The 27,885-nt window shown below is 36.8% G+C and overlaps 1 protein-coding gene across 1 annotated transcript in view; it reads left to right on the top strand.

Annotated features, from left to right (window-relative positions):
• LOC103267277 (laminin subunit alpha-2) overlaps positions 1–27,885 on the top strand; it is a 443,000-nt gene that overhangs the window by 49,740 nt on the left and 365,375 nt on the right. The gene's annotated exons all lie outside the window — the stretch shown is intronic.

The following is a 27,885-nucleotide window of genomic DNA, read 5'->3' as shown; positions in this document are numbered from 1 at the left end:
TGTGTCTCCCATCTCCAATAAAGATCAGAGAAGAGGAAATAGGTTTAAGTTGGAAAGCCAATGATCCATTTTACATATAAAGAGACTTTCTCAACAATGAGGATTGCTTATGATTAGAGAAGGATTGCAGACCTAAAAGGCGACCTTACACTTGTGTGTACTCTGGTCTGAAGATGGAGACAAACGAGATGAATCTGTGAAGAAAGACCCAAATAAAAAGTAGTTTTGTCAATCTTTGCATGTTTGTCTGCCGTCACCACATAGAACTATATGGTGGGGTTTCTTCCCTGTGTCAGGCTTTACTGAATAATAATGTGCAGGAAATCATAGGTTCTCAGTTATGTGCTAGCTAGGTCAATTCAAAGGTGTTCTGCTTCCTTGTAGTGTCTTTTATCTTGTGGTTAAGATTTTAGATTCATGTATCTGTGATTTTAGATTCCAGCCATGGGTTCATTTGTTATTAGCTGTGTGTTCTTGATCCAATTACTTAAATTCTCTGTGCCTCAGCTTCATCTCCCATAAAGCAGGAACAACAATAATAGTTCTTATGTCATATGCTTGTCAAGAAGAGTAAATTACTTATTATTTATTTAAAGCATTAGAACAGTGTTGAAATACACGAAGCACTCTATAAGCATTAACTATTTTGTGACTGTGGCTATGACAGGAATAATAATGATAACAATAACTACTGCTATTATTGTCATCAGTTTCCTCTCAAATACCTAGACCTTGACTTACTGACTCTGTTGGACTCCCTATTCCCGCTTTAGTATAATTCCCTAACCCATCTCCCTCTAGTATAACTGTGGTCTCTCTCCTTCCATCCCACCTTCTCATGTATATCGCCTAATACTCGTGTCTGATATTCTCATTCCTGGTATTCTCTCCCTATCAGTTCTCAGAGCTGAAGCTAGTATCATCTATCATATTCACATTTTCAGAAGACACAAATTCACTTTCTGTCATGCCCACCCCAGCCAATCCAGAGTTATCTCCAGACACTTCTGGGGGAAAGTCAGGTTTGTAACACAAATCGATCAGTCTCCCTTTTGGCACTGTATTGTCTTTTATCTTGTGGTTAAGATTTTAGTGAATGTATACCAGTGCCACACTACATTTCAGATTCCGTGTTCAAAAATACCAGGTTTGGGAAAAGCATTCCAAATGCTGCTCTCCGCAGAGGTCTCAATTTGCCAAATGACAAAGAGTCAAAAGCAGTGAGTCAAACAGCTGTTCAACCTGCTTTGTGCCCAGAGGCCTCCAACTCCTGGCCAGTTTGGCCTGAGGATATGGGAGCAGGGAGTGCAGAAAAAATATATTTGAGTTCAATTTTTATTATTTTTATTCTGATTCAATGTTTACATAGAACTAATAACCTCTAATATTTGAATGCTATTTTTGCCTCTTAAAAATGATCCAATACAGAAATTGGCTGAGTAATATAAAATATACCTAAGTGAATATGTAACATGCAATGCACAAGCAAATCCCGCCCCCCTTGCACATTACATGCCCCTACATTATATCCTCCCCTCCCCCACGTTAATGATTGTTCTCTATCCTTAGACCAAGTCAGCCTGCCAACATGGAACAGACATGCTTGCTTGTTTGTTTCTTTAACTGGCTAGACAATATTAACTAAACAGTACTCATTGGTGGTAACTACTAAGAACAACTAAGTCAACTTTCTCTGTTCCATATATCCTTAAATCTATTTGTCTCTGACAGGGAAATAGATAAATGAGGAACAGAAAGTTATACAAATTCTGTATTTGAAATAGAATGACATAGGGTTTAAGAATAAAATTTAACTACAGACCTCTCCTTGGCTATCTTCTCATTTTATGCCACTTACTTTGTAGGTTATGTTACTTTTTGGAAAATACAAGCCCAGAGACAGCAGGTGATATTATCTAAGACTCCCAACTCTACTGGTAACAGAGTTGAAATAAGATTGAGGTTTCCTGATTAATGGTAATGTTTCACTTATACTCTTGTGGAGACTGGAAGTTGATTTTCACAAGTTGGCAATTGCTAAACTCAAAAATGACTCAGAAGAAATACGGTGTTGTTGGATCCAGTGTAAACAGAAAGAGTCCCAATTCTGAGATACCATGTTATAAAAAAAAATCACATGGGATTATAAGACCTGTGATTTAACCCTGCCTCGAGTTATTTGTGGGACCTTGAGAATATCAGTTAATCTCTCTGGGACTAAATTTCTGAAATAGATGGATTAGATTAATACATAAATTGTTCTAAAACACCTTCATGTTCTAAAGTAATATAGTTTTGGATATCATACAACATTTGAGGATATTCTCAAAGTTTTGTATGCTTGTCTCTAACATTTCTTAGACATATGAGTCTGAAATAAATCTTAGTCCCACTTATTAGCTTTAGTTTTAAAATGTACTTTTGGATAACTCCTGAAATGAAATAACTAGGTGATTATATTCAAAATTTCCCAGAAAGTTTATGGTCAAGTTAGAGAAACAAACATATAAATCAGCAAACAGAATATGATATAATAGGTGATTCAACAGAAGTATGTACAGAGAGGGGTAAAATCTTCCCCCTGCATGAGCGGGAGGAGCCTGATTAAAAAGATAACTTGTCAAAATACAGGGAAACCGGCCGCAACTCTTACTATCTCAAAAGTTTCAAGAACAATATGCAAATTAATCTTCAGTGGTACCTATGTGTTAAACTCGGTATATAACAGAATTCCTCTCTATTGTTGAAGTATCTTTTTTTTACTTTAGATTCAGGTTTGTTATTGTGTGACTCAAGTTTGGGTATATTGTGTGATGGTGAAATTTGGGCTTCTTTGGAGCTCATCACCCAAATAGTGAGTATGGTACCCAATAGGAATTTTTAAAAATATACCGCTTCCCTTTTTTCCTCTTTAGGAGTCCCCAGTATCTGTTGTTCCCATCTTTATGACCATGCATACCCAGTGTTTAGCTCCCACTTATAAGTGAAAACATGAGGTATTTGTTTTTCTGGTTCTGTGTTAATTCATTTAGAATAATTGCCTCCACCTGCATCCAGGTTCCTGCAAAGGACATAATTTTTTTGTAATGGCTACATAGTATTCCATGATATATATGTACCCCATTTTCTTTAACCAGTCCAATTCATGGATCAAATTGAGTCCATGTTTTTGCTATTGTGAATAGTGCTGCAATAAACATGAGTGCTAGTGTCTTTTTGGTAGAGCAATTTACTCCTTTGGGGATATAACCAGGAGTGAGATTGCTGGGTTGAATGGCAAATCTACTGTTATTGGGTATCGAATTCTAGGTCTGTAGTTTTTTTGTTTTGGCATATATTATTTTCCGGTTCTGATTGTTTATGTCCAGAATGTAGCTATCTACTTACTATCATGTGGAGTGTCATTTCTCTGATTACTTTAAAGATTTTTTTGTTTGTTTTTTAGTAGTTTACTGCAATGCTCCAGATCCTCACCGCCCAATACAATAGTCACTAATTATATGAGGTTATTTAAATTTCAGTTAATTCAAATTAAATTGAAATTTAATTTGGCAGCAGACATGCTCGCTGTTGTTCTGCCCATTGTGCTCTTCACAATGTACCTTTCCTTTAATAAATCTACCTTTCTAAATTTTTTTAAAGTTAGTTTTTCAGTTGCACTAATCACATGCAACTAGCAGCTACCACAATGAATTGCACAGAATAAAATATTTCCTTCATTGCACAAAACTTTGTTGGGAAATGCAACTCTAGATCGTACCTTTTATTTTCTGGATTGAGATTCATTTGGCTTGCTATATCTGCAGAGTGATGTCTTTCATCAGTTCTGAAAATAATTAAACTATTAGTTCTCTGAATATTGTTTCTTTTCCCATCTCTCTCCTCTATAATTCTAGTTAAACAATAACTGAGAACTTCTTGCTGTACACACTATGTGTCTTACCCTGTCTTCTGTAGTTTCATCCTTTGTCTTTCTGAATCTTCATTCTAGATATTTTCTTCTGAACTACTTCTAGTTCATTAATTATCTCCTCAGCAATGTAAAACCTACTCATAAAAACTATTCATAGAACTTAATTGCATCTATTATATTTTCCAGTTTCTAGAATCTCTGGTTCATTTTCAAATAAAAGTTGAGCGTTTCTAGTTTTATGTTGAAATTTTATATTTATATTGAAATTTTAATATGACAATATAATTTATGTTGAAAATTTTAATAACCTATTTTTATCTCCTTGAGCATAAAGCAGCAATTATTTAAGAGTCTTGTCTGATGATTCTAATATGTGGCCTTTGTGGATATATTTTATTGTCTGTTTTATCTGCTGGTTCTTTTTTATGCTGTCTTATATGCCGATTATCTTTGTGTTACAGAAGTGGTATTTGAAAAATTTTGTGTAGAAATAGTTTGAGGGCTAGTATATTATCTTTATCCTGTGCTGATTTTCTGATGTGGCTGCCAGACAATGGCAATCTGGATCATCTTAATTCAATTTCAGGGATTCAAATTTCTGGGACATTTAGATGATTCAAAGCTGTGCTATAACTCTATGACAGCTGCTTTAATTCCAGTTTACCCTCATTCCTAGGCTTCTTGTGTTTGGAGTTCAAGCCAATGTGTGTGGAATTTACTAAACTCCCACCCATACATGTCCTGGAATCCAATTTTTGTCCTCCTAATACAGCAAGGCTGTCAAAGTGCTGCTCAGTCTATCAGCCATGTCTCTGGACAGGGAAATGCCCACAGGACAAAAACTGTCACAGTATACCAATCACCACTCTGGAGAACTTCTTGTCCTTGATATTGAGAAGGTTATTCTTCACCTTCTAGATAGCTCTCAGATGGCTTTAAACAGATGTTTTTGTATATTTTATCCAGCTTACCTAGTTGTTATCATTGAGAGTGCTGGCTCTAATTATAGAAACTACTGTAAACAGAATAAAGATGCATATTGATTTACAATATTTTAAAAATTGGAATCATATTAGAATTTTATAATGTATGAAGACTATGCAGAATCCTCATATCTTCTTCACCTGACTACCCCTAAGAATAATGTCTTAAATAACCACAACATATTTGATAAAACTAAGAAACAAACATGGGTCCATGACTGTTGACTAAACCATAGTGTTTATTTGGGTTCTATTAGTTTTACCATGAATGTCTTTTTTCTCTTCTGGGATTCAATTCAGGAATTCTGAGCTGCATTTAGTCACCATGTCTCTGTAGTTTCCTTTAATCTGTGACAATTTTAAGATATATCTAAGATATATGTTGTAGAATGTTACTCCATTTGGATTTGCTTGCTGTTTTTTCATGGTTAATCTGGGCTTCTGGGTTTTAGGGACAAATACTACAGAGTAAGCAGGTTTCCCATTCATCATTCACTTATTTTTATATGTACATCTCTTTTTATTCATTTACAAGTCTTATGCTTCTAGATGGATTTTTAATTTGGACAACAATCTCGAAATATTTGCTGTGGCTTGTAACATATATTCTTGACTACACTTTGAATGACCACTGTCTTCCAGACCTTCAAAATATTCCTTAAATATATTTGTCAGAAACAAGAAAAATTAGAGTATTTATTAACTTTTTAGAAATAGAATCTCTCTGTTATTCAAGCTGGAGTGCAGTGACATAATCACAGTTCACTGCAGCCTTAAACTCTTGGGCTCATGGGATTCTCCTGCCTCAGCCTCCCAAGTAGCTAGGATACAGGCATGAGCCATCATGCCTGGCTAAATTTTTTTTTTTAATTTTGGTCTTGCCATGTTACCCAGGTTGGTCTCAATCTCCTGGGCTGAAGTGATCCTCCTACCTCAGCCTCCTGAAGTGTTGGGATTACAGCCATGAGCCACAGTGCCCGGCCCAGAAATAAGAGCCCACTCAATGAAACAAGACATGATAAAATAAATCTGTCTAAATTATAACACTCTAATTAGACAACAGATTTTATGTTTTAGGTGTAGAACTAATGTAGAAGTACTCTTCTTATGACTAATGCTAACTCTACTGTGGTTTGTTGCATTATCAGTTGTCTAGGGAATTTTGGAAAGACGTGTGTCAAAACTTTTAGAACATTAAAACTGAAAGATATCTTAGGTACATTTTGTGTTGATCTATTAAATAGTACCCTAGCCCTCAATTTCAGCCTCAGTTTCCAAAATTCAATACTGCCCTCGGTCCACATCATCATTGGAGGCATCTAGCCTTTCCTTCTGGCCTATTTCACCTTTCCGGCCTCATCTCTACTCATTTCTTTGGCTTTGTTTGTTGTTCCAGCCAGCCCTACTCTCTTCTCGTTAGGGTTTGTCTTGGCTCCTTCTCTTCCCTCCACCCCACATAGTCAACAAGAAGTCAACAAATGTTGATTAGGTGGATTTAACAGTCCCCTGGATAACTAGGCTGCAGTAGCACCAAGAGACTAACCCCGCAGTCTAGCATCCTGGGCTTGCACCTAAAGGGAGAAGAGAAGCCCACTCTGAACTGTGAAATTATTACAAGGTATCAAGTCTTAAAGCCTGGCAAAGTAAGGATAATGGAGGGCAAAGGCGGGATGATAGTATGACCCTGTGTGTTATCCAGGCAGCAAACAGAAGGAAGCTTTGAGCAAAAGTCTTAAGAGTTTTATTTAAGGGTAGTTTTGTATAATCAATACTACGAGAGGGCTCAGCAGGAACGCTACTTTGCCCAACTTGGAAGAATAATACTGAGCTCCCTGATAGGAGTTACATGATGTGAAGCAACAGGCCACAGGAATCTCCATCACTTTGAGGCCAACCACAGGGAAAAGCTCTGGTGGAAACAGTCACATAGACAAGCCTGTCCAACCATGCCACAAGGAGCCAACACCATCAGGAGCCATTATCATAGCCCAAGTGCTGCCATTGTAGAAAATGGTTACCCCAGATACTGTTGAGAACTACTAACAAGAACTGGGGGCACCAATGAGAACTTGACTTTCCTTGGAAATCAGCTAGGAGCTTTTCTTGAGACCAGTGCTTTTAATTCAGTAGATTTGGGAGAGGCTCAGGAAGCCCTGTGCAGATTCTAGATACATATTCTTTATATCTCTACTCCTGGCTTATCGTTCAGCTATTTATAGCCTTCATAAACCCTATAGGAGAAGAAAAGCGCACCCATTATTTAGGAAAAGATTATTGGTCATTGTAACTACTTCCAACTAAAGAAAGAGACAAACTTTTTTTCAATCAGGAAACTTGATAGGCTTTGGTGTACCAGATCTCTGGGCAGGTTTGAGTTAAGCAGAGAAACTTTGAAGGAGTGGCTGAGAGATGGATCACAGTAATAATATTGAGGAGAATGGGCTGTCTAGATGGCACTGCTTTAGGGTTTCTAGAATTAAAATTATAATGAATGTTTTCCCATTATATGAGATTCTCCCCTATCTGTGGCTGGGATTATTACTTTTAATTTCTTTGGATTGTCACTAGTCTGCTAACTAAATATTCATGGTTACCATAGTGATTTTGCTTCAATTTCCTCATACAGAGACCTCTATGTTATTTACATATGATTTCCTTCCCCTTCTTACCACAAACTTCCCACTCTTCTGGAACTGCAACTCAGTGGAATTAGATTCACTTTGATTCTGCTTTTGAAACATGGCAGACTTGTATAAAAATCCCTGGAGAAACCATCACTAAATCTTGAAGATTTTTTTTTTTTTTTTGGTAAACCGTATGTAGAGCTTTGATATTATTTTGATTCCCTATGTGACAGAATTTTATATATACAGACAGAATATTTTTCTTCCTCTTTTCATCACCTGACATGATGGTGATCCTTAAAATTGCAAATACTGGAGAAGGAAGACACAAACCCAACACTGTATTAAAAAATGTTTCAGAGATTCTCCTTTGATATGTTATTGTTAAGGTTATAACATGATTTTTTGTGTGAGTTTGGGTAGAAATAAAGGAATGGAAATGAGGCACTAGCCTTTCTGAATTACCCTTTGGATTGCTCCTTTAGGGAGAAGCAGCAGGGTTTGACTAATTTGTATTGGTTATGAGCAGAGATTTAGGTAAATAATTATTTGGAGTTTCAGACTCCTATTCCCTTCAAAAGAATTGTTGCATGGAACAACATGGAGTCAATAAGTCCTCTGAGCAACGTGAAAGTACCTCCTTACAATGAGGTTTACACGGAGTCCTCCAAGAAAAGAAATGTTTCAACTCTAGATGAAATACACAGAGCACTTGAAACGTTTTGGACTAATACACACACATAAAATGCGTAATTCATTCAAGGTAGTTTATTATTATACAATGTTTAAAAATACACCTTTGTAATGAAATAAAGAAAATTTTTTAAATTATAGTTTTCATTTTTTTCCTGATGATCAGTTTGTAGGTTCCTCCTCTCACCGCCCCCAAATATTGTGCTTAGAAGGTATGAGTTAGCCCTTGTTAAATTAATGCAATATTGTTTAAAAATAAAGACAGAGAAACTGCACGAGAATGGAATCTTGAGGAGATAACACCAATATTGAAGAGACCTGGTTATCTTAGGGTTGTGGAATAAGATCTACTAAAATAAAACGCAAGAGTCAACTTCTGTTAAGCCAGGCAAGGAAGTCCAGGGTTGTGCTAGAAGACACAAAGGTACCACACACTGTCTTTTGGGGTAGTTACCAGGTTGAGCTTTCCGATAGCTGTCAGTGATGGACAATGGGACCCAGGCAGACAAGTACACTGTCCTATATGTGCCCTGACCAGTACACACAGCTATAAGGAATACCAAGTGAGATTATTTATGGCGGTGGTCCCATATAGCTTCTATAATATGATAGCAAATTCTCTAGGTTCAAAAGCTAACATTGGCTTAAACCCACCCCTGGTTGTGGAATGACTGACCTGACTTGACCTGGAATGAGAGTGGGGAGCCTGGAAGGGGCAGAACCAGATGGTGTGAGGGCAACCCTAGGGGAGGCAGGAGCTACTGGACAAGACTGAGGGAATAAATGAAGCACACAAACAAACAAGCAAACAAAAAGACCATGAGCTTGCTGATGTTTAAATGACCAGAGGAACAGGTGGAGGGCTCAGTGATAATGTGAAGTTAGTCCAGGGCCAACAAGATAATAATGATAATAATAACAACAACGAGCATTTATTGCACATTTGTTTTATGACAGGAGTTATTCTAAAAGTTTTATGGGCACATTCTTGTATGTACTAATACTTGTCTCCTTGCACAGTTGAGGAAAAGATACAGAGAGGTCAAATAACTTTCCCATGGCTTCATAGCTAGTTATTTTTTTTAATTTTAAAAATGTGGAATACAATTCAGGGTTGGTATACAAATGTTCAAACCCTGACTCCCTAGTCTTGCCCTCACACCATCTGGTTCTGCCCCTTCCAGGCTCCCCACTCTCATTCCAGGTCAAGCCAGCTCAGTCATTCCACAACCAGGGGTGGGTTTAGGCCAATGTTAGCTTTTGACCCTGGAGAATTTGCTATCATATTATAGAAGTTATAAGGGGCCATTGCCATCCGTAAATAATCTTACTTGGTATTCATCATAGCTGTGCGTACTATGCATGTACCCTTGTTGATGAGGTGTGCCCCACTAGGAATTTTTCGAGCTGTGATTTGAACTCAGCATATCCTCAGAGTCTCAGAAAGGTATGAGACTAAAAGTTTTCTTCTGTGTCTGGGAATTTCTGGAATATCTGCTGAAAATCTGTTGGAGTCTCATCTCCTAACAGGCCTGCCTTTTCTCTGTTTGAAGTTATGCAGGCCTGGGTTTGGGTTTCTGCCTATTTTTTAGTTTCTGGGTGAAGTTTTTTCAGGTTTTAGGTTTTTAAAAAAATTATTTGTTATTTTTTGAAGGGTGTATGTCTAATAGGGTATCTAATACTTTTTTAAAAAATAACTTATTTTCTTAACCTATTTAGCGTTCTTATTTTTATCATTTTAATGGTCTTAAATTCTGGTTTTAAGATTTTCATTTGACATAGTTACATTTATTCTTTTTCTCAGACTTTATTCTGGTAAATTACATATACCATTTTTGTCATATGCTTGCCAGTCAGAATTTTTTTGTCTCTACTTTTTAAAAATCTTGCTTTTGCTTCCCAATTTTTTTCTCCTAATTTTATCAGTTGTATTATATCAAATGTTAAAGTAGCTTGTATTATTTTTGATCATTTTTTAACTTATGTTGTACCTTTCATATTTAAATACAATTTTGTATGTCTTGAGTTTTATTGCTTTTATCCATTGTTTTCACATGACCAATAGAAAATGTGGCAGAAAAAAGACCCCAATGAAAGTAACCCAAACGTAGAAGAGGCTTGTGTGTTTTTATGCCCCCAATTCAATCCATCAATAATCCCTCTTACAACTATTCTTAAAGGAGCTCCCTTCAAAACTTACAAGTTCAATGTTAAGTCCCCAAAACTAATAGCAACATAGAAGATCCACTGCTCACCAGTTCTTCCCCAAATAATAATAATGTATATATGTAACAGTTAAATTACTTTTCAAGGTTATTTTCACTAGCTAGGCTCCTAAGAAAATTTATTATTCTAAAATCTCACTGCATGAAATGGTTGAATATTGAACAAATATTTATTTATTTTGAGTCAGGGTCTCACTCTGTCACCCAGGTTGGAGTGTAGTGGCAGATCCTAGCTCCCTGCAGCCTTGATCTACTGGGCTCAGGCGATTCTTCCTCTCAGTTCCAAGTGGCTAGAACTACAGGCGTGAGCCACCATGACCAGCACGTTTTTGGATTTACCATAGAGATTAGATCTTGCCAAGTTGTCCGGGCTGCTCTGGAACCCCTGAGCTCAGGCAATCCTTGAACCTTGCCTCCCAAAGTGCAGGGATTGCAGACGTGAGCCACCGCGCTGGACCTGGACGAGTATTTTAAACACAAAAGGAAAATGATACAGGATTCCCTGGAAAAAGAATAGTCAAAACACATATCTGGTTTGATTTTAATAATAATCACATTATAAGAGATACAATAAAAGCTATATACAGAAGGTTTTAGGAGATGCTTTCTTTCTTTTCTTTTCTTTTAAATTTGCATCGGATGTGATTTCTATTTTGTTACCGTCTTTCCAGGATGCTTGTGGAATGAGCCTTTGCTTTTAGTCCCTTTCCAGACATGGTTATAGGATGAGTCTGCAAGTGTTTGGGTGTTCTAGGAGCAGGGCTCCCCGGCCCTGGGCCACGAACCTGTACCGTCAGTGGCCTGTTAGGAACCTGCACAGCAAGAGGCGAGAGGCGGGTGAGTCAAACCAGCTGTCAAATCAGCATTGGCACTAGATCCTCATAGGCGTCCTACTGTGAACTGTGCATGAGAGAGATCTAGGTTGAGAACACCTGATGAGAAAACAATGCCTGATGAACCCTCCCCACCCCCAGGTCTGTAGAGCACTTGTCTTCCACAAAACCAGTTCCTGATGCCAAAAAGGCTAGGGACAGTTGTCCTAGAGGACAACCCCACATTAAATAGACCAGTGTTAAATTGTGTAGGACAAGGTCCCTTATCAGGAGCGTTGTAAGCACAGAATCTGTTGATTCTATGCAGGAGTTGTGGGTTAGAGGAAGTGGAGAGATGATGGTCAGTTGGTTATTCTTATACGTGAACAACAGAATCCGAGTTGTATGGCTAGTGTACTCCAGAATTCTGAAGCATCCTGTACATGCTTCCGTTTGTGACCACCAGATTTAACGCCCCAATGAGAAACCTTCTGAATATAAGATTTTTTTCTTGTCTATTTCCATAAGAGAGAACAGAATGGGGTGTTAGACATAGCTGAGAGGCAGTAAGATATCATAATTACTTTTAATAATAAAATTCTCCAATGTCCTAATATAAATCATTTTCTGAAGTCTTTAAAATTGGTCGCTAAAATCAATAATAAAGGTATATTTTTGGAACATAGTTACCCGGTTTTATTCACATATTAAGTGAGGTTGCAGAAACCAGGGTTTTAAATGACTTAAGAGAGTTGTATTTCTCCAAACTGTAGGTAATTATATCAATATATTGGACAGAGATAACAGTAATTTTTCATCTTTATAGTTAATTTTATTAAAATGGTAAGTAAGCCACCAGGTGAATACATCTTTGGTTCAGCAAAACTTTTAAAATGTATATTTTTCTTTTATTGTGGCTCAAGCTAATTATTTCTGTTACTTTTATTATTAACTGATTACTTAGGTAAAATTCTGTCTGGACTGAATTGATATCATCTATCCCATTGTCAGACAAAGACACCTGTCTGTACCTTTTAGTTTACTGATCTGCTAGTCTTTTAGTCTATTTTAATCTGAATAAACTTCTGATTTCATATTTTAGACTTTTTTATGATAGACACTATGTCTTCATACACCTCACTGTTGGTCATTACTAAAATCACTGTCATCTTGTAAGGGAATTTACAAAGAACCAAGTAAGATTTAATATTATGTAGAGTCTTTAGCTTAAATATTTGATAGTGCTTCTTTTCCACAGGTTCTGTAGAGATAGGCACACAAGCTTTTGAATATGCTAGGACCTCATTGCAAGAAAATTACTTGATATACTCGCCACAATTTATCCTCGGAAAAGCCTCTGTTAAAGTTCCCTGAACTGAAAATTACAAACCATGGTCAATAATTCAGGTCCCAATTCTGAAGTGTTAAGTTTACAAAGCGATGAAACAGGAACAATATTTGTTGTCTACAGCAAGAATACAAAAGATTTTTTTAATGAAATAGATATGATAGGCAGTATTTAAGACCACCAAAATGCATCTTATAGCAATTAAAAATAGGCCTAAAGTCCTGAGCAAACACCATGATGGAATGGCAGGTCATTCTAGATTTGATGGGTCTTGTCATTTTATTTTATGTTACCAAGGTGAAGTCTAAGCCTTTCAGTTACAACATGAATCCTGGGGCCGTGTTCAGTGGCTCAGCCTGTAATCCCAGCACTTTGGGAGACCGAGGCGAGTGGATTGCCTGAGTCAGTGGACTCGAGACCGAACTGGGCAACTTGGCGAGACCTCATCTCTACTATAAGTCAAAACTAGCCAGGTGTGGTGGCATGCACCAGTAGTTCGGACTGCTTGGAAGGCTGAGGCGGAAGGATCGTCAGAGCCCAGCACTGGGGTGACCGTGAGCATGCCACTGCACTCCAGCCAGGGCGACGGAGTGAGACTCCAACTCAATAAATAAATAAATTAATTAATTAAAATAAAATATGCATCCCAAGCAAAGGCAGAGAAATAGCTATCATTTTTGTCTTCAATAATACTGTCAATGACCATGTGTCTGTGGTGCTGTGTCAGTTACAAAGCACTATGTCGTACCCTTCCCCTGTCTGATCCTTACTAAAGCCTTGGAGATACTTGAAACCAAATTGTTATTCTCATTCTACAGAAGTAGGTTAAGCAACTTGTTTGAGGTCATGTAGTGGCAAATGTTCAGCGTTAGTCTCTGGTCCAGATCCAGTCCAGATCATCTGATGGCAAATCTCATAATCATCCCACTTCATAAACTGAACCTTCAGGTTCAATCAACCATCTTCTAAATGCGTATTTACCATTGGCCACAAGGGCTTGTGTGACACCATTTGGATAATTGAGTGCCGTCCACCATTTCTACAGGGAAAAATCCAAGGGTGTGTCAGTTAATCAGTCTCACACAGGAAAGATAATGTTCTATTATCTTTATTACAAAAGTATACTTGAAAATACAACAAAGAGTCTTGAAGCTATTAAAATAAGCCTCTGATCCTTAGGGAAACTATTTCAACACTAGAGCTATCATCAAAAGTCCTTGAGACAAGTAACCCAGGAGTGGAATGGTTATGATTACACTTTACAAGCAGACTTAAAAAGATGTCAGGAGCCGCTTTACCAGGTCCCCTGCTATGAAATGAAAACTAGAGAAAAATCTACAGCAAAGCAATCTAGCCTGGGGATATGTACTATTTCGCACCATAGCAGACCAACTGCAGCCAAATATTTTCATTGGAAAAATGTAAATGAATAACTTTGCTGAATTCTGCTACCTGGGAAGTACATACGACGTACAATTTAAATTCTAATCATGGGTAACAAAAATCCTATGATACTCACTTTGCAAAGGAGATTGGCAACCATGGCAAGATTACAAGTTGGAAAATTATATTTCCTTTGTGTAAATTTGTTCTTTAGCTTCTTTCTGTAATAGGGATTATTTATTTTCTTATTCAAATGATAAGTGCCTTCAAAAACCAAGCCTACTGTTAGGTTGTGCCATATGAAATTGCCAGTATTTGACTGTTTTTAGTCAATAAAAATGCAGTTTCATATGGTTTAAACTAATATATGCCAAAGCACGAATAGAAATACTTGCAGAAATTTAAACTGTTCTAAATATAGCTTCATATGTACATAATGTTTTAGCAAAAGCACCAAAGGGAAATCAAGTTCTTTCACTGAAACAATGATTTATTAATAATTTATACCAGCTATTTTGTGAAGGACTTTCCTTACCAGATTAGTAATATGGTGAAGATTAAGCTAAAAATGAGTCACACTGTATTTATTTTTTAATTTTGTGTGGGCAGGGAGAGTAGCAAATAGCATTTTCATAAAAATAATCAGACATTACATCATATGCCATGAGAAACTACGTGGAAGTTAAAGGTATATTGGCTGCTAGGAATTAATTTGGGAACTGTGTTGCTCTCAAAGTAATTACTCTTAGAATGTAAAACTTGCATGTGCATACTTGCGTTTCCACATAGACACATTCCATTACCCTTTTATGTGCAGCAAAATCACATGTGTAGATGTTCGTTATATCAGGAGTGACAGCTACCAACTTCTTAAAGGAATTTCACAAATTTTTAAAACTGACATCCACTTAGAGCAGTTATCCCCCATTCTCTCCAGGATGAAGTACCTTATTACCTTATTGCGAGACGACTGGTAAAGATTATGTCAAGGGAAAAAAAAAATCTATTGCTTTTTAAAGAAAAAAATCATAGGAATGATTTAATTTTGCCTTCTTCCTTATCTCCACATAAGTTATTATTTCAGTGGGTGAAAAAACATTTTTCTCCTCCTTCTTACAATTTTTTATGTTGCAATCATTTATCTTCTAACAAGATAAACTTTTGTGTTGAATTAGCTGCAGTAGAGCAGATACACATTAATCACTACTAAGCAAATGTATTACCAAAAAGATAGGACACCAAAAATATGGCTGAGATATAGTTTTAGTTCAGCCACCAAAATATTTGATATGATGAATAAATTGTGTAAGTTTATATAGTCAGTGGTCCTCAACATTTCACTATTTTAAAAAATTAACTAATATTGAGCACCACTTACGTGGCAAACACTGTGTTAGGTTCAGGGGATAATGAACATTCTATTTTGGCAGGGGGTGGGTTAGATAAGAGATTAAATGAATCAGAGTCTGGGGGAAGGTGGTAACAGCATTCCTAGCACAGAAAAGTCTTGGTTAGAGGGTTACAGAGAGAAGAAGTGGCTGTGACCTATCTTGGAGACAGCATGGCTGCCACATAGAAATTACGGGTGGGAGTGACAGAAGACAGGCTGGGTTCCTAGCAATTGCTTGGCCTCCCCATGATTATGTCAGCTACTGAGTAACTGAACAAATTGAGTAGAGAGGCTTTCTATACTAAGCTGTAAAACAGTTTCAGAATGAGAAAATTCCATTTTAAATGTACACTTAGGAAAACAAAAGCAAACCAAAGCACCTACTTTGCGGAAATGTGTCACAGAAACAGTTTAGGGGAATAGAATTCCTTTCCCGTACAATAATTATGGTTAAACCCTTGTTAAAATAAAAGGAGGGATGCTTACCAGCATAAGGAATGAAAACATTTGTTGGGTATTGCTTTAGTGTATAAAATGTGTCCTACTTTATAATTCTTTTCCTACTTGCCCACATAATATAGGGCTCGCTCTTTCTCATGAAGGACTCTGTCACTAGAGTTTTAATGTTTAAGCCCCTCACTTTTTCCCAGGGTTTTGATAAGTCTTTCCATGGAAAAATAATATTTTAATAATTACCAGAACAAGCATGGAGAAATGTTTGACTTCTAACTTATTGACACAGATAAATCAGGCCAGTTGGCAGAATGCGGGTGAACTGTTTTAGCTGGGGTTCCATGCTAAGGATAGCATATGCATTTTTCTTGAGCCAAAAGCATCACAGAACTTATGGAATCCAAAGGTAGAGAGAAAAGTCAAAAGAAAAGCAACGGATTTTGCCCTCAGCACCGAGAGTGTGTCATCTGAGTACTATGACGTAGTCTTTGCTAGTTAATTCCATTGAGCATATGATGCTTGCTAATAAGGTCAAGCCACTTACAAGGACCATTTAAATATAGGCAAGGAGCAACAACAAAATAAAACAAACAAATAAGAGAATCTCTCTCTGTGTCCACAGAAAGACCTTGTAAATATGCACTGAGGATTGCAAATGGTGTTCTCAGGAAGGATATGTACATTGTTAGGTCAGCAGTAAATGAAGGCAAATGGTGTTCTGGGCACCATAATGTATTTGTCCCCTTCTTTTTACCAGCCGAGGCACTCTCTTAACATTTGCCAAGGCTCACTAGTGTCTCTGAGGCACTCCACAGAGGGAAGCCCAGAAATATCAGGCATCCTCAGTCCTTTCTTGGCCAGGGCCCTACATTAGGACTGAGAGGAGAGATCGTTCAGAACATTTTGTCCCTATCACTGGAAAATAGCACAGTTGGTGCCTAACTTTCTTTCTTTAAAATAGCACAGGTAATTTTTCAGCCAAATGAGATTTTTATCAAAAACGCAAATAAAGGCCAAATCTAAAAGGAGCTGATATTAGTGCTTCCAATGATATTAAAAATTGTTTTAAAAGAATAATTTTTAAAAACCCCATTTCCTTCAGTCTCCAAAATCAGAAGCAGGTCAAATAAGGATAAATAGGATATATATAGAGATATATCTTTCTCTCTCTATATATATATTTTTTTTTAATGAGAGGACTTATACAGCATAAGGCAAATGCAAATCAAGGTTGAGAAGATATAAAACAATTAGGTCAAGAATAATCAGTAAAATATATGCCGAACCAAACAACACTTTCATATTCTGGTCTGGAAAGAGGATTTGGAGTTATTTTGAAAAATAACGTCACTACAACTCTGTCCAGAATTCACAGCTGCAGACACAGAAGTAAACAAGTCATCCCACTTGAAGACTGCAAGGTTAAAGACCAGATAAAGACTCCAAAGTAAATGAAATTCTTATCAGTTCCCACTGATATGATTGTAACTCATAAAATTCTCTAATGGAAAACTATAGAAGGATGTTTTCTGAGATAGGAATACAAGTAACTTGTATTTGTCTGTTTGTTTTAAATTCAATAATTAGAATGAATGTTTATTGTTTTTGCTTTAAAAAGATATCTATACATTTGATATGTATATGTTTAACATAAGATCTTTTCCCAGTGTTTTTTCACCGATGATGAGGTAGTTAAGAGATGCTACCGTTGAAAAGACATTGCTGAAAGCTAGTGAGTTTCATGAAGGAGGAGACCGTGATGCACTCCTTTTTTGCATTTCCCGACTCCTTGGTCTCCATCACAAACAGATGTGTGAGGACTTCCGTGCAGATAGCCAAATCAGATGAACCACGACTGGGAGTAGAAAGTGGGAACGACTTTATTGAGTTAGACTATCCTGATCAGTGAACCAGCTAGCTTTCAAATACCTATTAAATGTGGGACAGGAAGGTACCACCTTAGAAAGTTGTAGTATTTACACGTGTTCTTCATTTGCTAGAACTACAGGAAAATCAATGACAAAATGATAGCCTATTACTCCGGATTCAAATTTAAACATCCACATCAGAATATCAAAACCACACATTATTTGCATGACAGTAACTTTATCTTTTGTCTTTCCTCTCTTGAGTGCCTAAGAGATCTAGACTTTCTCAATCCCAAAAGAAGACATAAGCAAAAAATGTTACGGGCCCCAGCATGTTGCCCTTAAAACTATGTGTTGAAAATTCAAAGCAGGGAATTCTTAATTTTGCAACTTTATTTCATCATTTAAGAGATATCTTTTGACATGTGTTACTAAAAAAGCAGAGAAATACCAGTTTTCTGTAACTTAGAAAAAAAAAATTGATGTCTCCACTTTGATTTTTCTTTTGAAATCAATTTTCAGTTTGGTTTGCTTGTGCCTTTAGTATTCTGTATGATCATTTTGAAGCATCTGGATAATTTTACATTAACATCTGGAGTTGAGTTTTTTTATTTGTCTGATGCATATAGAATATGTCTGTAGGAAAAGTATTCTCCCAGCTGCTGTTTATTCATTTCAAAGAGACATGGTTAAGTGAGTGTAACAGCCTCTAAGATTCCTCAGGAAATACAGACCATGTATAATCTGAAGTCCTGCCAGTCGGTTTTTCTCTCCCACCAGCTTTTCCCACGGTAGAAATGGTTGAGACCTGTACGAAAAGAGACTTTAGGAAGGCACAGGTGGTGTCGTTGAGTGCAAACGGTCTTTAAAATCAGGCCTGGTTTGGAATCCTGGTCTGGCAGCCAGCAGTGATAGGCGACTCTTTGAAGTTTAGTTTCCTTATCTCAAAATGAGGAAAAGGAAATACAATTCTGCCCATGTTGGTTGTATTAAATGAGATGATTTACATAAAATCTCTGGGTCAGGGTGCAGATTCAGGAAATGGTCACTGTTACTATCATTTATTTCACTGTATTACGGAATGCAACTTAATGATTTCTCCTTTTCCTGACCTCCTAGGGCTTTTATGCATACAATTAGCAGTTTGAGATTTATACAAGGTTTTTCCAGAGTACAAGATTTTTGAGAGCTGTGACTGAAACTTATCCTTTAACAACTCACTCTTGGAGTGGAGGAGAAGAAAGGAATTAAGCTGGCTAACGCCATTGTATAGGAAGCCAGAGATCGTTTTCTTTCCAAGCTTCTGTAGGTAGTACAGCTATGAAGTGTGCTAGCAAAGTACCTTCAATTTTTAAGCAAAGTTTTAGAATTCACAATAATAAATAAATTTGTAAGTCCAAGCTATTATAGTGGCAGGGATAAAAGAGCCCTGCATTCATTATTATAAATGCAATGCTGTTCAAAAATGTTTCTGGAAGCCTTCTTCTATTTTTTTTTTAATAGGGATCTTACTCTGGAGTGTAGTGGCATGATTGTGGCTCACCGCAGCCTCAACCTCCTGGGTTCAAGCGATCCTCCTGCCTCAGACTCCCCAGTAGCTGAGGTTACAGGTGTGTGCCACCATGCATGGCTAATTTTTAAAATTTTTTTGTAGAGACAATTTCTTGCTGTGTTACCTAGACTAGTCTCAAACATCTGAGCCCAAGTAATCTTTCCATCTTGGCCTCCCAGAATGCTGGGATTATAGGCATGAACTACCACACCGGTCTTGGAATTCTTCTTGAAGTATATTATTTTTTATAAGGGTGACATTCACTAGTCTTGACTCTCGGAGACTTCTATTCATTCCTCCTCCCCCAAATTATTCACCTTTAAAGATGAAATTTTGTAATACTGAGATAGTCAAAGAAATGTCCTGAAGTTCTGACGCGGGTCTGAATAGTTCCAGAATTTCCTGAGCGTTATTAGAATACATACAGAATCAAGATGAATTGTGTAAAGGATTTTTCATTCACTGCGTTGTACGATGCTTTATATGTTTTTTAAAAAATGAGCAGATTCATTTTATGTTCATAGATTAAAAAACAGTTTTCCAGAGAAGTATGAATTAACAGTTTCCAAGAAATGATTTTAATGACGTGTATTTTACATATTTATGCTGAAAACTCTAATTTTATTCAATATATTATTTCTTTATACTAACTTAAAGAAATTGAGGGTTTACAGATCGTCTGTTTTTTTCCTTCTTTTCTTTATACTTAGCACGATTGGTGCTCAATGGTACTAGATAAGCAAATAAATGAGAGGTGACAAAATAAATGAATTTGTACCATTGTATGTTACAGAGGTGTCCCTTTTTGCACCTTTACTTATTTCCAAGAAAAATGTCAAGATAGTGTACACAACCAAACACAATTTTAAACTGACAACAAAAAATTAAAATTTAAGCAAAAAAAAAACTGAGAGAAAATAGTACATTGGCTCATCTGGCAAGAGTTAGTTACTGCCATTGAATTCTTAATTTAATGCAGAATATTCAGACAATTAGGGCCAAGAAAGGAAAATGTTAAGTTATATAGTGTCTGACAAAGAAGAGGGCTTTCAGATTTTTAAGACAAATATTTTCTTGGCAGTGAATTCTCAGAGCGAATTTTAATGCAGTCCTTATGGAAAGACTTCAGACAGAAGAGTACAAGGTTTTCAGTTGTTACTGGTACAGACGATAATACTTCTTGTTTATTTCTACCACATAAGAAAACGAGGATATAAATTTAAAATTTTTTACTCAGCAATGATACATGTGTCTCTGAGGAACTAAGATAATATGATTCAGTTCCATAATTTTCTGACAGTCTAACTTAATCTACAAAGGAGCCCTGGGAATGGGTGGTTAGTGTGTCCATTTTGTTGTCACTCTCAAATGTCAAATGCACAAATTCTCATGGTTGAGTTACTTGACAGAAACACTTCAGCATCAGTACTCTTCATTGCTGGGTAGTTGTCTGTGTGATTAACGTACAGAATGTACTCCGACTCAAATGGAGAGCCAGCCCGCTGTCACACAGAAGTGTATTTTTCAGATGGCTTGCGGTTAGAACCAATATATTTTCCCAGCACACACTTTGAGTGATAATAGCTAACCTCCATCGATCACTTGCCATGTGCCAGGTACCATTCTAAGTGCTTTGCATCTCTTAACTCATCAAGCCTTTACAATATCCCATGCAGTGGATACTATTATTGTTCCCATTTTATGAATAAGTAAACTGATGGATAGTATTTACCGTGCCCGAGGTTATACAGTCAGTCAGTGGCAGAAACAGGATCTGAACCCTTTAAACTGCCTGTGAGTTTGCATGAACATGTGGAGGCTACAGGAAGGATACTTAAGACTCTTTCATATAATGTCGAAGGAGCAGTGAGATGAACAACCATAAGGGAAGCAAGAAGTAAAATGTGATTGTCTTTGTCCAGGAAAAACCATCAGTGTGACTTCCTGCCAATTATCTGATGATGAAAAGAATTGCATAGTGATCAGCAGGTTGAGATGAAGAAAGTCAAAAAGAACACTCCAACCCGATGCTATGTAATAGGTTAATTCATTCATTCACCTATTTCAGGGTACACTGTGTGTCTGATGGAAAGCACACTGGGTTCGAAATAAAAATAAAAAAATAAATACGGGATCTAACTTCCAGTTCTACCACTCGTAGTCTCTATAACCCCTTAGTCTCTGGGACTTTGGTGAATTTTCTTATCTGTAAATGGGTTTAAGATTCTGGGCCGAGTGTGGTGGCTCAAGCCTGTAATCCCAGCACTTTGGGAGGCCGAGGCAAGAGGGTTGCCAAAGCTCAGGGGTTCGAGACCAGCCTGGGCAACTTGGCGAGAGCTCGTCTCTACAAAAAATTAACTGGGCGTGGTGGCACACACCTGTAGTTCCAGTTACTTGGAAGGCTGAGGTGGAAGGATTGTTTAAGTCCAGCAGGTCGAGGCTGCAATGACCGTGAGCCTGCCATTGCATTCCAGCCTGGGCAATAGAATGATTCCAACTCAAAAAAAAAAAAGAAGATTCCTTCTCCCTCTACACTCTAGTTTTGTTGTGATATCAAATAAGATATCGTATGTGCATATCCTTAGAGATTTTGAAGCAATCTGAAAATGTGCAGGATTCAAACATACTCCAAGTTGGTGAAAGGCATGCATCCAATTAACGTAAAAGCTGTGCCAAGTTATGTTAGTCCTGTTAAAAAGACAAGTAGCTTACCTATAGGTCTGTTTCACGGCATTTAAAGTTGGAGTATGTCTGTTATAAATCTGTTTCTACCTACTCTGATCCTGTCTTTAATGAAACTTTAATAGACTAGAATATAAACCAAAAGTGTATGGAGTCAGTCTTTCTAAGACTCAAGGGCTGATACGAAACCTCTGAAAGCTATGAAATGTTGTTATTGTTCTTAACTACTTCCCTAAATAGTGAAAAGAGTGAAGCCAAGACCAGACCATGGTGGTGGTATTGATGGACTGTTGCCCTTTATGGAAGATATGTAAGAGTGAGAGACTGAGTCTGAAAATTCCTTAAGGGGGCAAAAAGTAGTATATGCTGAAAGTTTTAATATTTTAAAATGCCGATTAGTACAAAACTATGTAAAGCAAGTATATGTGAGTTGTGTCATCAGGCCAAAGATGAAGAGAGTTCCTTCTTCTCCCCATGCTCTTTCCAGTGCTGGCAGCAATGAACAGTTCGGCATACATCCTTCTAGGTTTCATTTTCTATGCATATATAATATACAAGGATATTCCATGTTCCTCGTTTTTTCACAGATGTATTATCCCTTATGTGGTGCTTACTATTGGCTTTTTACCTATGATGTATTTATGGGCTGTTGCACATTTTAAAAAATCATATTAATGGTTGATTTACTTTTTTAATTTTAATTTAGTACTCTGTTGAAATGTAAGTATCCTTCAATTTATTTATTATATCTCCACTGATGATCCTTCAGTTTATTTTTAATTTTTCATGATTATAAGCAATGTTGTAATGAACATCTTGTACAAATATGTTTATACTCTTCCATGAATATTTCTGTAAATAAATCTGAAAAGGGAAATTGTAGGTCAAAGGATATATATATATATATATATAATTTTTGATATACACTGGCACAGAATTGAATAAATAACCAGCTGATATGTCTAGGGGGTACAGTTTTCATTGCTTTAATTAGTAGAAAATTATATATCACTTATATGGCCTCTTGTTATAGCCATGATATGACCAATTTAAGAAACTGCAAAATATAATTTCTAGTACCTGTATACTAATGTCAAAAAGAGAATATTTATTTATAACCACAAATTGTCAGGTATACCAGAAAAACAAATAATGTCTCATTTTTCAAGTTGCCAGAACAGATTTCAAGAGATGCCAGCCCAAGTCTCTCAGATACATATTATGTGAGAATCAACACGTAAGATAAGGTTAAAAATTGAGTTTCAAATAATTTGGGATTTCTAACAACAATTAATAAAAATCCATAATGTAACCATTTGTAAAGTTTTTAAAGTTTACCATTAAAAAAAGAAAAGTCAAAATGAAATAAAAAAAAAAGATTTGTTTTATGGGACACTGTCACTCATAAAAATAGTTGTAAACACTGATAAAGTTTTGAACTTACAGGGTTTTATGAGGACCAAACTGAGTAAAAATATATACTTCTTTGGTAAATAAAAGGGTTTCAGATTCAAAAATCAAGGAAAGGGAAATAGTTTTACAACATTTACTAAGATAATGATTAGTATGCCATAAAACATCTGAACTCAGACATGAACTATATGACCTTAAAAAACTGTTCCCTGACAACGACTTCACTTCTGTGTTCAGTGCTATTTTGTTTAAAGGTTTATCCTCTATCAAGTGATCTTTCTTGACTTTCAGCATGTCTCCTTAGATTGGGTTGAGAGATCTTCAAGAAAATTAGTATCTTCAAGTCTACACAGTCCTTTGCTTTTGGGATTGCTCTGACTTAAAAAAAAATGTGAAACATACAGGAAAATGTAGACAAGAGCACGGTAGAAGAATCCAAATGTATCTAATGTCTTCTCCAGTTACTTCCTTATGACCTTTAATAAAAAAATAGCTTCTGAATTGCAGGGATATTTTTAAGCCACATGAATCAGTGTGCCCCTTCAGCTGGACTTTTCAAGGAGACTTTTTGAATGCTGGAATGATTAACAATATGTGAAGCTAAATTGCTCAGAACCATGTGGTGTGGTAATAGTGGGTGGGAATTCACATTAGTATGGAGGCCCCGCTGAGTGCAAGACAAAGACTTCCTTCTCCATTGTCTCTCACTCATGGTGGGCTGGGGATATAATTTCAGAAATAATTGTTTACAGAGAACTTATAAAAACAAACGAATCACCCTCATCACTGTGCTTGTTTCATTTTGGGATGTTTGTCTATGAGGTCCTATAACTGGAGAGATTTAGAAATCTAATACGAAAAACTTGTTTTAAAAAAGTGTCGAGGACCTCTGTGTCTTCTGCAAATACACTTTCAGTTTTTATTGCAAACTTTCTTGATGCTGTTGTTTGCCATTGCATTTTTATTTAATTTGAATATTTTAATGTTATGTGAGTCATTCCCGTGGATTGACAACTTTGTATTCTAGGATGTCTCATTCTATCTTCTATTGGTTTTCGATGGTGTGTCTGCTACTTCAAAGATCTCCCTAAAATTTTACATTTTAAAACCAGCAGAGCCTCATGACACCTTGAACGAAGCAGGAAGCCCTGGAAAGAGGTGCTAACAACCTCAAATCTGGAAATTGTATGCTTTTGAAAAATACGATCATCTTGTTAGTGAACCTCTAGATGAGACCTTCTACTATGATTATAAGCAGGTTTTAAGAAATTAATTATATTGGTAGCCTCTAAAAACTGTGGAAAATACTGTGACTCAAAGGAATTATAAGGCAGTAGCAAATCGTAAACAATATATTTTGAAATTATAATTAAAATTAACTAGAGTCAATTTTCAGAGGCATTCAGCTATTAAAGATTTATGAGTTGCCCAAAATCTCAAGTCTTCCCTGAGGTAATAGCCTCAGCTGAGATTAAAGAAAAGTTATCTTATTTGCTGCTTCACTGCTTGAACCAGAATAAAAAAATAAGATTTGTGATTATTACTCATCATTATGATGCCTGTTGAAAAATTACAGCTAACCTTTACTTAAAATTATGTGAGAAGAAGATTTCTAAATGTTGTTTTAATCTTTTTTAAAAAGTTATAAGCAAAATTTACAAGTTCCCCAAACTGATTTACTACTTGTGTGTGTAAAGCTAACGGTGATGTGAAAATCTTAGGCTTAACTCAATGTAAATCTTCACAATAACTGTTAACTTATAGTAACTGTCATATGAACTAATTTATAAATTAATAGCAGAATATTGAAGGAAATAGATTTTTTCAACCACATTTATGCAGCCAACATTTATGATGTAGTTTTTGAAGAAGTCTTATATCCGAGTTTATTCCTTGTATGCCAAATGTTTCTTCATAGAGTAGCATCAGCAAAGACTATTTTGCTTCCCTCTGTAACTGGATTTCATCCTGGAGAGATCCAGTGTATACCTGGGCTCATTTTCACAAGCACAATCTTACTAATCTTTGTGGCCCAAAGTAAAATTCAGGGAACAATGACCCAGAGAGACTTCCTGCTACTCTGTGTCATGGCTTTAGAAATCCATGGGCGACCCTATGTTTCTAGACAGAACACTGAGAAGCAGAATTATATGCGAAGTTTACTGTGGTCTTTCCCTAATGTTGTTTGCATGAATGTTGATAACGTGTATTTTTGTGGGGATTGAACAATCTCCGGGATTGCCAGACAGGAGTTTAGAGAGCATTTGTCCATGGCTGCACACATTCCTGCTGTGCTAGCATGCTCTGGCTCCCTACAAAGCTATGTCTCCCAACACCATAGCTCCACCACACTTGGACTTAAATCCCAGCTTTGCCACTTCCCAGCTGTTTGTTCTTGGAACAAGTTCTGCAGAAATGAGAAACATGGTAATACCTTCTTAACACTGAAAGTTAAATAAAATAAATTATAAAATCAGCATATAGTAGTTGGTACAACTACTATGGAAAAGAGATGAAAGGTCCCCCCCAGAATTAAATATGAAACTCCCATATAATCAGCCATCCTACTTCTGGGGACATATCCAATGCAACTGAAATCAGATCTCTAAGAGATATCTTCATTCCCGTGTTTATTTTGGCATTATTCACAAAGATATGGAAGCAAACTAGTAGTCCATTGAGCAATGAATGTGGTATACACATGCAATGAGATATTATTTAGCCTTTTAAAAACAAGGAAATTCTGCCATTTGAGACAACACAGATCAACTGGTGGACAATATGCTAAGTGAAATAAGTCACACATGGAAGGAAAAATATTACATGATGCTGCTTATATAATGAATCTGAAATAGTCAAAACTCATAGAAACTTGAGAGTGGAATACCAGGGGGTGGGTATCAGAGTCTGGGATGGAGGGGGAAATGGGAAGGTATTAATCAAAGTGTACAAAGTTTCAGTTATAGAGGTGCATAAGTCCTAGTAATCCACTGCACAGCATAGCACCTAGAGTTAATAGTACTGTATTATTTCCTTATGAACTTGCTAACAAGGTAGATGTTATGTGTTCTTATCACAAAATAATAATAAATAAGAAGGGTATGAGAAAATTTTTAAGTTATGGATAGATTTATGGCATAGATTGTAGTGATGTTTTCACTGGTGTTCACTTATCTCTAAACTCACCAGGTTGTATACCTCAAATATGTACAGCTTTTTGTATGTCAATCAACCTCTACAAAGGGGCTTTAAAAATATTGATAATATTGATGTATGCATGCCTATTTTTAAAACTATGACAACTTAAAGCCATTTAATTCATGTGGTGTTTTCTTGAAATAATAGTTATGTCTCGGTTAACAGTTAAGATCTAAAAGCTGAGGCCTAAATTCAAATAGAAACCTTGGAAACTTGGTTATAAATTTTGAAGCCAGGAGCACAGATTATCTTTGTTCCAGAGTATCTTCTCAAGAAGTTCGTAGAGTGAGTATCCTTGGAACGGGGAGATGATGTTTCTCTGTGAAGGAAACACAAGTTTGCTTATACCTGGGGATGAGAATGATGGTGTCTTTATCCAGATCAGGAGCAAACACGCTTACTAACTATGAGAAAAGATTTGAGTTCCTTATGCCCAGGGTTCCTCTTCTGTAACACCGCCCACTGTGAGTACAGGCATCAGCTGGCCCGCTTTCTATCTCTCTGTAGGAAGTGGAGCTCAGGAAACTGGCACCAAATATGCGAATGCTCATGCTGCTTCCTGGACTGTGAATAATAAAGTCCTTTCTTCCTGTTTTAGGAATCTCGTATGTTCTGCCAGCAGCCACGAAACTGTGTCAGGTTAACTTGTTATCTTGCAAGTAGGATAAAATCCCAGACCACTTACAATCTTTTATTTTAAACAGCCTCATTAAGACCTATTTTATATGCCACGTGATTCACCAATTGATAGTGTACAATTCAATATTATTTAGTATATTCACAGAGTTGTGCAACCAACGGCCACAATCCAGTTTCAGATCATTTTCAACACATCAAAAAGAATCCCTGTACATGTGAAGAGTCAATCCCATCCCATTCCCCTGCCACTCTTCTTTCTCTAGCTGTGCTGGGTTGATGTCAGAGCAGAGGAGGGAGGGGTGTTTGCAGGAGAGCAGTTAAGAGGCATTAGCAGCAATTCAGGGGGAAAAGGATAGGTCTTGGAGTGTGATCACAGGTGACAGTGCCGAGAAGTGGCTAGATAGAAGAGACATTTTTAAAGTTGAGCCAATAGGATTTCCTGACCAAGAAGCTCTGCCAAGAGGATGTGCTGATAGATTTTCCATGAGGTGTGAAAGAATGAGATGATCACAGGATGAGACCATGGTTTTGACCTGAGCAGTGAGAAGGACTGTGTTGCCAATGAAGTGAGTTGGGGAAGGCCGTAGGTGTAGCAGGTTTTTTGTGTTTGTTTGTTTGTTTTTGTTGTTGTTGCTGTTGTTGTTTTGAGTTGGAGTCTCACTCAGTCGCCCAGACTGGAGTGCAGTGGCTGCTCCCGGCCACCGCAGCC

Source organism: Carlito syrichta, unplaced genomic scaffold, assembly GCF_000164805.1.
Source record: "Carlito syrichta isolate Samal-C Ts95f unplaced genomic scaffold, Tarsius_syrichta-2.0.1 Scaffold308095, whole genome shotgun sequence".
NCBI classification, from domain to species: Eukaryota; Metazoa; Chordata; class Mammalia; order Primates; family Tarsiidae; genus Carlito; species Carlito syrichta.
Note: the sequence above shows the minus strand (reverse complement) of the source record. Positions and strands in the feature narration are given on the sequence as shown.